Here is a 13,798-nt window from a genome sequence, read left to right as displayed (position 1 = left end):
TTTCTTTTATACATTTCCAACTCATTTGCATTATTTCCCTGCAAAAATCGGTCAAATGCCTCTCTCTTCTCTTTCACTAACTTCTTCAATCCACCGCTCACTACCCTTTCTAACCTGCCCACCTCCCAAGCTTCTCATGCCACAAGCATCTTTTACGCAAGCCATCGCTGCTTCCCTAAATACAACCCATTCCTCCCCCACTCCTCTTACCTCCTTTGTTCTCAACTTTTTCCATTCTGTACTCAGTCCCTTCTGGTACTTCCTCACACAAATCTCCTTCCCAAGCTCACTTACTCTCACCATTCTTTTCACCCCAACATTCTCTCTTCTTTTCTAAAAGCCTCTACAAATCTTCACCTTCGCCTCCACAAGATAATGATCAGACATCCCTCCAGTTGCACCTCTCAGCATATTAACATCCAAAAGTCTCTCTTTCGCGCGACTATCACTTAACACGTAATCCAATAACACGCAATCCAATAATCTTTCTTACTTACATGCATATACTTATGCGTATCTCTCTATTTAAACCAGGTATTCCCAATCACCAGTCCGTTTTCAGCACATAAATCTACAAGCTCTGTGTTTCATAATAGAGTGGTAAAGATAGGGTGTTTTGGTCGAAGTGGTGTGCAAAGTGAGAGAGTTAGGGATTATGATTTGGTAAACAGAGAAGAGGTAGTAAAAGCTTTGCGGAAGATGAAAGCCGGCAATGCAGCGAGTTTGGATGGTATTGCAGTGGAATTTATTAAAAACGTGGCTGACTGTATTGTTGACTGGTTGGTAAGGTTATTTAATGTATCTATGACTCATGGTGAGATGCCTGAGGGTTGGCGGAATGCTTGCATAGTGCCATTGTACAAAGGTAAAGGGGATAAGAGTGAGTGCTCAAATTACAGAGGTATAAGTTTGTTGAGTATTCCTGGGAAATTATATTGGAGGGTTTTGATTGAGAGGGTGAAGGCATGTACAGATTATCAGATTGGGGAAGAGCAGTGTGGTTTCAGAAGTCTTTTAGGGTGTGGATCAGGTGTTTGCTTTGAAGAATATATATGAGATATACCTGGAAAAACAAATGGATTTGTATGTAGCATTTTCATCATCTGGAGAAGGCATAATATAGAGTTGATAGAGATGCTCTGTGGAAGGTATTAAGAATATGTGGTATGGGAGGCAGAATTTTTAGAAGCAGTGAAATGTTTTTATCGAGGATGTAAGGCATGTGTACATGTAGGAAGAGAGTAATGTGATTGGTTCTCAGTGAATGTTGGTTTGCGGAAGGGGTGCGTGATGTCTCCATGTTTGTTTGATTTGTTTATGGATGGGGTTATTAGGGAGGTGAATGGAAGAGTTTTGGAAAGAGGGGCAAGAATGCAGTCTGTTGTGGATGAGAGACCTGGTGGCTGATTCGTGTGAGAAACTACAAAAGCTGGTCACTGAGTTTGGTAAAGTGTGTGAAAGAAGAAAGGTGAGAGTGAATGTGAATAAGAGCAAGGTTATTAGGTACAGTAGGGTTGATGAACAAGTTAATTGGGAGGTAAGTTTGAATAGAGAAAAACTGGAGGACGTGAAGTGTTTTAGATATCTGGGAGTGGATTTGCCAGCGAATGGAACCATGGAAGCGGGAGTGAATCATATAATGGGGGAGGGGCGAAAGTTCTGTAAGCGTTGAAACATGATAGAAAGTCGAGAACTTTATCTTGTAAAGCAAAAATGGGTATGTTTGAAGGAATAGTGGTTCCAACAATGTTATATGGTTGCGAGGCGTGGGCTAGAGATAGAGTTGTGCGGAGGAGGGTGGATGTGCTGGAAATCAGATGTTTTAGAAGAGTATGTGGTGTGAGGTGGTGTGATCCAGTAAGTGATGAGAGGGTAAGAGAGATATGTGGTAATAAAAAGTGTGTGGTTGAAAGAGCAGAAGAAGATGTTTTGAAATGGTTTGGTCACATGAGTGAGGAAAGATGTCAAAGATGTCAAAGGTGGAGGGAACGAGAAGTGGGAGACCAAATTGGAGGTGGAAAGATGAAGTGAAAATGATTTTGAGTGATCGGGGCTTGAACATGCAGGAGGGTGAAGGGCTTGCAAGGAATAGAGTGAATTGGAGCCATGTGTTATACCGGGGTCGACGTGCTGTCAGTGCATTGAACCTAGGCATGCGATGCGTCTTGGGTAAACCATGGAAATGATTGTTGGTCCTAGATGTGGAAAGGGAGCTGTGGTTTTGGTGCATTATACATGACAGCTAGGTAATGAGTGTGAACGAATGTGGCCTTTGTTGTCTTTTCCCAGCGCTACGTCGCGCAATTGCGGGAGAAAGGGGTTGTCATTTCACATGTGGCGGGGAGCCACGGGAATGAATAAGGGCAGGCTGTATGAATTATGTACATGTGTATATATGTATATGTCTGTGTGTGTATATAAATGTATACGTTGAGATGTAAAGGTATGTATATGTGCGTGTGTGGATGTGTATGTATATACATGTGTGTTGGGGTGGGTTGGGATATTCTTTCATCTGTGGCACAGGGGTCCCGGGTTCGATCCTGGATGTTGGAGGTTTGTATGTTCCATGAAGGTGTGTGTTCATATGTACTTTATTCGTATATATATATATATATATATATATATATATATATATATATATATATATATATATATATATATATATATATATATATATATATATATATATATATATATATATATATATATATATATATATATATATATATATATATATATATATTATCCCTGGGGATAGGGGGGAAAGAATACTTCCCACGTATTTCCTGCGTGTCGTAAAAGGCGACAAAAAGGGAAGGGAGCGGGGAGCTGGAAATCCCCTCCTCTAGTTTTTAATTTAATTTTCCAAAAGAAGAAGCAGAAAATGGAGCCAGGTGAGGATATTACCTCGAAGGCCCAGTCCTCTGTTCTTAACGCTACCTCGCTAACGCGGGAAATGGCGATATAGATATAGATATAGATATATATATATATATATATATATATATATATATATATATATATATATATATATATATATATATATATATTTTTTTATTTTTATTATACTTTGTCGCTGTCTCCCGCGTTTGCGAGGTAGCGCAAGGAAACAGACGAAAGAAAGGGCCCAACCCCCCCCATACACATGTATATACATACGTCCACACACGCAAATATACATACCTACACAGCTTTCCATGGTTTACCCCAGATGCTTCACATGCCCTGTTTCAATCCACTGACAGCACGTCAACCCCGGTATACCACATCGCTCCAATTCACTCTATTCCTTGCCCTCCTTTCACCCTCCTGCATGTTCAGGCCCCGATCACACAAAATCTTTTTCACTCCATCTTTCCACCTCCAATTTGGTCTCCCTCTTCTCCTTGTTCCCTCCACCTCCGACACATATAGTCTCTTGGTCAATCTTTCCTCACTCATCCTCTCCATGTGCCCAAACCACTTCAAAACACCCTCTTCTGCTCTCTCAACCACGCTCTTTTTATTTCCACACATCTCTCTTACCCTTACGTTACTCACTCGATCAAACCACCTCACACCACACATTGTCCTCAAACATCTCATTTCCAGCACATCCATCCTCCTGCGCACAACTCTATCCATAGCCCACGCCTCGCAACCATACAACATTGTTGGAACCACTATTCCTTCAAACATACCCATTTTTGCTTTCCGAGATAATGTTCTCGACTTCCACACATTCTTCAAGGCCCCCAGGATTTTCGCCCCCTCCCCCACCCTATGATCCACTTCCGCTTCCATGGTTCCCTCCGCTGCCAGATCAACTCCCAGATATCTAAAACACTTCACTTCCTCCAGTTTTTCTCCATTCAAACTCACCTCCCAATTGACTTGACCCTCAACCCTACTGTACCTAATAACCTTGCTCTTATTCACATTTACTCTTAACTTTCTTCTTCCACACACTTTTCCAAACTCAGTCACCAGCTTCTGCAGTTTCTCACATGAATCAGCCACCAGCGCTGTATCATCAGCGAACAACAACTGACTCACTTCCCAAGCTCTCTCATCCCCAACAGACTTCATCCTTGCCCCTCTTTCCAAAACTCTTGCATTTACCTCCCTAACAACCCCATCCATAAACAAATTAAACAACCATGGAGACATCACACACCCCTGCCGCAAACCTACATTCACTGAGAACCAATCACTTTCCTCTCTTCCTTCACGTACACATGCCTTACATCCTCGATAAAAACTTTTCACTGCTTCTAACAACTTTCCTCCCACACCATATATTCTTAATACCTTCCACAGAGCATCTCTATCAACTCTATCATATGCCTTCTCCAGATCCATAAATGCTACATACAAATCCATTTGCTTTTCTAAGTATTTCTCACATACATTCTTCAAAGCAAACACCTGATCCACACATCCTCTACCACTTCTGAAACCATACTGCTCTTCCCCAATCTGATGCTCTGTACATGCCTTCACCCTCTCAATCAATACCCTCCCATATAATTTACCAGGAATACTCAACAAACTTATACCTCTGTAATTTGAGCACTCACTCTTATCCCCTTTGCCTTTGTACAATGGCACTATGCACGCATTCCGCCAATCCTCAGGCACCTCACCATGAGTCATACATACATTAAATAACCTTACCAACCAGTCAACAATACAGTCAGCCCCTTTTTTAATAAATTCCACTGCAATACCATCCAAACCCGCTGCCTTGCCGGTGAAAATTTGTATGGGTTTTCAGAAAAGAAGAGTGAATGTTGGGGTGAAGAGGGTGGTGAGAGTAAGTGAGCTTGAGAAGGAGACCTGTGTGAGGAAGTACCAGGAGAGACTGAGTACAGAATGGAAAAAGGTGAGAACAATAGAAGTAAGGGGAGTGGGGGAGGAATGGGATGTATTTAGGGAATCAGTGATGGATTGCGCAAAAGATGCTTGTGGCATGAGAAGAGTGGGAGGTGGGTTGATTAGAAAGGGTAGTGAGTGGTGGGATGAAGAAGTAAGAGTATTAGTGAAAGAGAAGAGAGAGGCATTTGGACGATTTTTGCAGGGAAAAAATGCAATTGAGTGGGAGATGTATAAAAGAAAGAGACAGGAGGTCAAGAGAAAGGTGCAAGAGGTGAAAAAAGGGCAAATGAGAGTTGGGGTGAGAGAGTATCATTAAATTTTAGGGAGAATAAAAAGATGTTCTGGAAGGAGGTAAATAAAGTGCGTAAGACAAGGGAGCAAATGGGAACTTCGGTGAAGGGCGCAAGTGGGGAGGTGATAACAAGTAGTGGTGATGTGAGAAGGAGATGGAATGAGTATTTTGAAGGTTTGTTGAATGTGTTTGATGATAGAGTGGCAGACATAGGGTGTTTTGGTCGAGGTGGTGTGCAAAGTGAGAGGGTTAGGGAAAATGATTTGGTAAACAGAGAAGAGGTAGTGAAAGCTTTGCGGAAGATATATATATATATATATATATATATATATATATATATATATATATATATATATATATATATATATATATATATATATATATATATATATATATATATATATATATATATATATATATATATGTAATGTTTTGGGATTAAAGTCAGGGGTTGGTGAGAGGAGAACAGTAAAGAAAGGAGTAGCACTACTCCTGACACAGGAGTTGTGGGAGTATGTGATAGCGTATAAGAAAGTAAACTAGATTGATAAGGTAAAACTGAAAGTGGATGGAGAAAGATGGGTGATTATTGGTGAGAAGGAAGATCATGAGGTGGCAATTGTTTTGGGATCAGTTGAGTGAGTGTGTTAGTAATTTTGACGCACGAGACCGGGTTATAGTGATGGGTGATTTGAATGCAAAGTTGAGTAATGTGGCAGTTGAGGGAATAATTGGTGTATATTTGGTGCTCAGTTCCGTAAATGGAAGTGGTGACGATCTTGTAGATTTGTGTGCTGATAAAGGACTGTTGATTTGGAATATCTGGTTTGAAAAGAGATATACATATTCCTACGTATGTAAGTAGGAGAGATGGCCAGAAAACGTTATTAGATTACATGTTAAATGACAGGCGCGTGAAGACAGAGTTTTGGATGTTAATGTACTGAGAGGTGCAACTGGAGGGTTGTCTTATCATTATCTTGTGGAAGCGAAGGTGAAGATTTGTAGAGTTTTTCTGAAAAGAAGAAATAATGTAGGAGTGAGGAGAGTGGTGAGAGTAAGTGAGCTTGGAAAGAAGAATTATGTGAGGAAGTACCAGGAAGAATGAGTAGACAATGGAAAAAGGTTAGAGCAAAGGACATATGAGGAGTGGGGAGGGAATGGGATGTATTTAGGGAAGCAGTGATGGCTTGCGCAAGGGATGCTGTGGCATGAGAAGCGTGGGAGGTGGGCAGATCAGAAAGGGTATTAAGAGGTGGGATGAAGAAGTAATATTGTTTGTGAAAGAGAGGAGAGAGGCATTTCGATTATTTGTGCAGGGAAATAATGCAAATCGGTGGGACATGTACAAAAGAAAGAGGGAGGAGGCTAAGAGAAAGGTGAAAGAGGTGAAAAAGAGGGCAAGTGAGAGTTAGGTTGAGAGAGTATCATTAAATTTTAGGGAGGATAAAAAGATATTTTGGAAGGAGGTAAATAAAGTGCGTAAGACAAGGGAACAAATGGGAACTTCAGTGAAGGAGGCTAATGGGGAGTCAATAGCAAGTAGTGGTGATATGAAAAGGAGATGGAGTGAGTATTTGAAGGTGTGTTGAATGTGTTTGATGATAGAGCGGCAGACATTGGGTGTTTTGGTCGAGGTGGAGTGCAAAGTGTAAGGGTTAGGGAGAATGATTTGGTAAACAGAGAAGAGGTAGTAAAATCTTTGCGGAACATGAAAGCCGGCAAGGCAGCGGGTTTGGATGGTATTACAGTGGAATTTATTAAAAAAAGGGGTGACTGTATTGTTGACTAGTTGGTAAGGCTATTAAATGCATGTATGACTCATGGTGAGGTGCCTGAGGATTTTCGGATTGCTTCCATAGTACTATTACAAAAAGGCAAAGGGAATAAAAGTGAGTGCTCAAATTCCAGTTTGTTGAGTGCTCCTGGGAAATTATATGGGAGGGTATTGATTGAGAGGGTGAAGGCATGTACACAGCATCAGATTGGGGACGAGTAGTGTGGTTTCAGAAGTGGTTTAGGATGTGTGGATCAGGTGTTTGCTTTGATGTATGTGAGAAATACTTAGAAAAACAAATGGATTTGTGTGCATCATCTATGAATCTCGAGAAGGCATATGATAGAGTTGATAGAGATGCTCTGTGGAAGGTATTAAGAATATATGGTGTTGTAGGCAAGTTGTTAGAAGCAGTGAAAGGTTTTTATCGCGGATGTAAGGCATATGAACGAGTAGGAAAAGAGGAAAGTGATTGGTTCTCAGCGAATGTTGGTTGGCGGAAGGGGTGTGTGATGTCTCCATGGTTGTTTAATTTGTTTATGGATGGGGTTGTTAGGGAGGTGAATGGAAGAGTCTGTTGTGGATGAGAGAGCTTGGGAAGTGAGTCAGTTGTTGTTCGCTGATGATACAGCACTGGTGGCTGATTCGTGTGAGAAACTGCAGAAGCTAGTGACTGAGTTTGGAAAAGTGCTTGAAAGAAGAAAGCTGAGAGTAAATATGAATAAGAGTAAGGTTATTAGGTTCAGTAGGGTTGAGTGACATGTCAACTAGGAGGTAAGTTAGAATGGAGAAAAACTGGAGGAAGTGAAGTGTTTTAGGTATCTGGGAGTGGATTTGGCAGCGGATGGAACCATGGAAGCCAAAGTGAATCATAGGATAGGGGAGGGGGCGAAAGTTCTGGGAGCGTTGAAGAATGTGTGGAAGTCGTGAGCATTATTTCGAAGAGCAAAAATGGGTATGTTTGAAGGAATAGTGGTTCCAACAATGTTATATGATTGCGAGGCGTAGGCTATAGATAGAGTTGTACGGAGGAGGGTGGATGTGCTGGAAATGAGATGTTTGAGGACAATATGTGGTGTGAGGTGGTTCGATCGAGTAAATCATAATAGGGTAAAAGATATACGTGGTAATATAAAGAGTGTGGTTGAGAGAGCAGAAGAGGGTGTTTTGAAATGGTTTGATAACATGGAGAGAATGCGTGAGGAAAGATTGACCAAGAGGATATATGTGTCAGAGGTGGAGGGAACGAGTAGACGTGGGAGACCAAATTGGAGGTGGACAGATGGAGTGAAAAAGATTTTGAGTGATTGGGTCCTGAACATGCAGGAGGGTGAAAGGCGGGCAAGGAATAGAGTGAATTGGAACGATGTGGTATACGGGGTTTACGTGCTGTCAACGGATTGAACCAGGTTGTGTGAAGAGTCTAGGGTAAACCATAGAAAGTTCTCTGGGGTCTGGATGTGAAAGGGATCTGTGGTTTCGATGCATTACTACATGACAGCTAGAGTCTGAGTATGAACGAATGTGGCCTTTGTTGTCTTTTTCCTAGTGCTACCTCGCGTACATAAGGGAGGAGGGGGTTGTTATTTCATGTGTGGCGGGGTGGCGATGGTAATGAATAAAGGAAGACAGTATGAATTATGTACATGCATAAATATGTATATGTCTGTGTGTGTATATATATGTATACGTTGAGATGTATAGGTATGTATATTTGCGTGTGTGGACGTGTATGTATGTATATGTGTATGAGGGTGGTTTGAGCCATTCTTTCGTCTGCTTTCTTGCGCTACCTCGCTAACGCGGGAGACAGCGACAAAGCAAAATAAAATAAAGGTAACAGATAACACATATATATATATATATATATATATATATATATATATATATATATATATATATATATATATATATATATATATATATATATACATATATAGTGGTGAAGGTGAAATAACCCTTCAGTAGGAGTTCAGATAATTGTCTTTATACATTAATAATGCACAACGCAAAATTTGTTTTTGGTATATAATTCGCCTCAAGTTTCAGATCCAAGCGCAATCACAAAGGCCTGTGCATCCTTCTATCGTTATGCTGTATTAGTGTAAGATTTTCGTATAGATGGTTAAGGGAAGTAAATCAGTATTCAGTGGTTTCTTATGATTTTGAATGATAGTTAGTCTGGACTATGAGAAGGATATTGAATGGTTATTTGTCATACATAGGAATCACCCAGATACTATAGAGGAGAGAGTGATTCGTCATATGTATTCAACTGTATTAAGCAAAAGAATTTGATGTAGTATTTTATGCTAAGTTCTGAGACTGATGTGAAAGTAAGCAAATATCGCACAGTGGGAGGGAGACGGGGTTGGAGAGGTGGATTAGTATATATATCCTAGTGGAATAGTGATGAGGACTGTAATATGGGAACGCTATTCATTGTGGAAGGTATTATCAATGTTGGGACTCAAGGATCGGTCTTGGGACCAATGTTGTTCTTGTTATATACCAATATTAAGCCGGATGGACTAATATCATACGGCAGCATATTTGCACATGATACAAAACTGATGTAGGACACTGGTGATGTGGAGCTGTAAAACTAATGGTCAGTACCATCAACCAGTACACCATGTAAGCACATGTGTACGTGCGCGTACAAACACAGGTGTGAAAATAATGTTAAGAAGCGAGGGAACCCGAGCGTAAAACTCTCCATTCAGACATGGTAATCACACACAGACACACAAGCATCACGGGAGCTTCCAGTTGTTGTCATGTGGGCATGTGACAGTACCGAAGGGGCTGTCCCAGCTGCGTCTCACTTCCACTCCTGGTAAACCCAACCTGTCCACCTGTGGTCAACAAGAGGAATACCCAGGTGTTTATCACGAGATCTGGGTTTCTCCAGCCCCGCCTCGCCGTACCCATGTTCCGTGGACAACCCAAGGACATGACACGTATAATGTTACTGGGGTCCATGACAAGACCAAATCTTCAGGCCAGATGTGAGAGGAGGTTAACAGTAAAAAACCTATATGGAAAGTAGAAGAAAGATGAAAAACTAACAACGATGTTGTCATGGATATTCAAGAATGATGAGAATAATGAAATGAATCACAATGATATTGCAAGTGTCGATATACCTACACTAACTCACCTTTCTGTCCTGGGGATCACTTTCTTCTTCTGTAGATCCAAATAGCTCTCACGTCCACCTTAGGTCATGATTTGTAGCCATGCCGTGTGTGTGTCCATGTGGGGCGAGTGTTCAATGCCTTTTATGTGATAGTTGCGTCATGGGCATGAGGGATCTTCAGGTATTGAATCAGTGTTTATAATGTGCATATCTGAGGTGTTAAGGTTTCTCATGTTTGTATTGTGATGTTCAAGATTGAGATCGGTTGGTAGTTGGTTAACGCTTTTGTTGGGTCTGTGTTTTATCATTGGTGTGTATGGTTGGCGTTGGTGGATGTGTGAGTAGAGGTTGATATATTATGAAGCACAAGGGTAAACTTTATATTTTTAATTATAGGTCAATGTTTACTTATAGAGTGGTTTTGACAGAGGAGGGAGGGATGAGGTAGGGGGACTAATACTATTGCAAAAGACTACATGTCAAACACGCTAAGGTGCAATTGTACTGCGAGGATGTTTTGCTCCGTCGTGTAGGTGCCGGGTGTTCTAAGGGGCTGTTAGGCAGCCAGTGATTGTTTAGAGTGCTTCGTTCTGAGCTGTTTGCAGCTCTTTTGTACTTGCTCTTGACAGTGTGGATGATTAAGTAGGTCAGGAGCAGTTTAGGATGGAATGGATGATTCGTTCATAAAGGATACTGAGATATGTTTATCTAGTCCAAATATATTACGAGTTAATTTTCAAAGGACATTTAGTTTGTTTGCTGCTTTAGTCTTGATATTTCCGGTGTGGGGGAGTGATTGTCGTGTCTCGTATGTGATACACAGAATACTTGGTGTTTTAATGTATGGGAATTATCATCTACGTAAGGTGACGTGAGGGAGCAGGTTGGATTCATGTGTTTGTCCAGGGCCAGAGGAGTAGCTCAGTGGGTGAGCAATTGTCCTTCTTGTGTAGTGTAACTTTGCATGTTTGCTGCTGTTTACGCGGTGTTATTTTGCGTGTAATGATGTGATTGTAAACTCGTATGCGTATAGGGGAACCTTCATTTCATGGTTTGACGGAATTAACGAGAGGTAACGTATATATATATATATATATATATATATATATATATATATATATATATATATATATATATATATATATATATATATATATATATAAACAGAGAAGAGGTAGTGAAAGCTTTGCGGAAGATGAAAGCCGGCAAGGCAGCAGGTTTGGATGGTATTGCAGTGGAATTTATTAAAAAAGGGGGTGACTGTATTGTTGACTTGTTGGTAAGGTTATTTAATGTATGTATGACTCATGGTGAGGTGCCTGAGGATTGGCGGAATGCGTGCATAGTGACATTGTACAAAGGCAAAGGGGATAAGAGTGAGTGCTCAAATTACAGAGGTATAAGTTTGTTGAGTATTCCTGGTAAATTATATGGGAGGGTATTGATTGAGAGGGTGAAGGCATGTACAGAGCATCAGATTGGGGAAGAGCAGTGTGGTTTCAGAAGTGGTAGAGGATGTGTGGATCAGGTGTTTGCTTTGAAGAATGTATGTGAGAAATACTTAGAAAAGCAAATGGATTTGTATGTAGCATTTATGGATCTGGAGAAGGCATATGATAGAGTTGATAGAGATGCTCTGTAGAAGGTATTAAGAATATATGGTGTGGGAGGAAAGTTGTTAGAGCAGTGAAAAGTTTTTATCGAGGATGTAAGGCATGTGTACGTGTAGGAAGAGAGGAAAGTGATTGGTTCTCAGTGAATGTAGGTTTGCGGCAGGGGTGTGTGATGTCTCCATTATTGATTAATTTGTTTATGGATGGGGTTGTTAGGGAGGTAAATGCAAGAGTTTTGGAAAGAGGGGCAAGTATGAAGTCTGTTGGGGATGAGAGAGCTTAGGAAGTGAGTCAGTTGTTGTTCGCTGATGATACAGCGCTGGTGGCTGATTCATGTGAGAAACTGCAGAAGCTGGTGACTGAGTTTGGTAAAGTGTGTGGAAGAAGAAAGTTAAGAGTAAATGTGAATAAGAGCAAGGTTATTAGGTACAGTAGGGTTGAGGGTCAAGTCAATTGGGAGGTGAGTTTGAATGGAGAAAAACTGGAGGAAGTGAAGTGTTTTAGATATCTGGGAGTGGATCTGGCAGCGGATGGAACCATGGAAGCGGAAGCGGATCATAGGGTGGGGGAGGGGGCGAAAATTCTGGGGGCCTTGAAGAATGTGTGGAAGTCGAGAACATTATCTCGGAAAGCAAAAATGGGTATGTTTGAAGGAATAGTGGTTCCAACAATGTTGTATGGTTGCGAGGCGTGGGCTATGGATAGAGTTGTGCGCAGGAGGATGGATGTGCTGGAAATGAGATGTTTGAGGACAATGTGTGGTGTGAGGTGGTTTGATCGAGTGAGTAACGTAAGGGTAAGAGAGATGTGTGGAAATAAAAAGAGCGTGGTTGAGAGAGCAGAAGAGGGTGTTTTGAAGTGGTTTGGGCACATGGAGAGAATGAGTGAGGAAAGATTGACCAAGAGGATATATGTGTCGGAGGTGGAGGGAACGAGGAGAAGAGGGAGACCAAATTGGAGGTGGAAAGATGGAGTGAAAAAGATTTTGTGTGATCGGGGCCTGAACATGCAGGAGGGTGAAAGGAGGGCAAGGAATAGAGTGAATTGGAGCGATGTGGTATACCGAGGTTGACGTGCTGTCAGTGGATTGAATCAAGGCATGTGAAGCGTCTGGGGTAAACCATGGAAAGCTGTGTAGTTATGTATATTTGCGTGTGTGGACGTATGTATATACATGTGTATGGGGGGGGTTGGGCCATTTCTTTCGTCTGTTTCCTTGCGCTACCTCGCAAACGAGGGAGACAGCGACAAAGTATAATAAAATATAAAAATATATATATATTTTTTTTTTTTTTTTTTTTTTTCCAAAAGAAGGAACAGAGGGGGCCAGGTAAGGATATTCCAAAAAAGGCCCAGTCCACTGTTCTTAACGCTACCTCGCTAAAGAAAAAAAATATATATATATATATATATTTATATATATATATACATATATATATATATATATATATATATATATATATATATATATATATATATATATATATATATATATATATATATATATATATATTATCCCTGGGGATAGGGGAGAAAGAATACTTCCCACGTATTCCCTGCGTGTCGTAGAAGGCGACTAAAAGGGGAGGGAGCGGGGGGGCGGGTGGTGGAAATCCTCCCCTCTCGTTTTTTTTATTTTTTTTTTTTATTTTAGTTTTCCAAAAGAAGGGACAGAGAAGGGGGCCAGGTGAGGATATTCCCTCAAAGGTGCAGTCCTCTGTTCTTAACGCAACCTCGCTAATGCGGGAGATGGTGAATAGTATGAAAGAGAAAAATATATATATATATATATATATATATATATATATATATATATATATATATATATATATATATATATATATATATATATATATATATATATATATATATATATTGAAGATAGGGGATAGGGGAGAAAGAATACTTCCCACGTATTCCCTGCGTGTCGTAGAAGGCGACTAAAAGGGGAGGGAGCGGGTGGCTGGAAATCCTCCCCTCTCGTTTTTTTTTTTTTTTTAATTTTCCAAAAGAAGGAACAGAGAGGGGGGCCAGGTGAGGATTTTCCCTCTAAGGTCCAGTCCTCTGTTCTTAACGCTACCTCGCAAACGCGGGAAATGGCGAATCGTATGAAA

Source organism: Panulirus ornatus, chromosome 66, assembly GCF_036320965.1.
Source record: "Panulirus ornatus isolate Po-2019 chromosome 66, ASM3632096v1, whole genome shotgun sequence".
Lineage (NCBI taxonomy): Eukaryota > Metazoa > Arthropoda > Malacostraca > Decapoda > Palinuridae > Panulirus > Panulirus ornatus.
The sequence above is the reverse complement of the archived record's forward strand: the minus strand, read 5'-3'. Positions refer to the sequence as shown.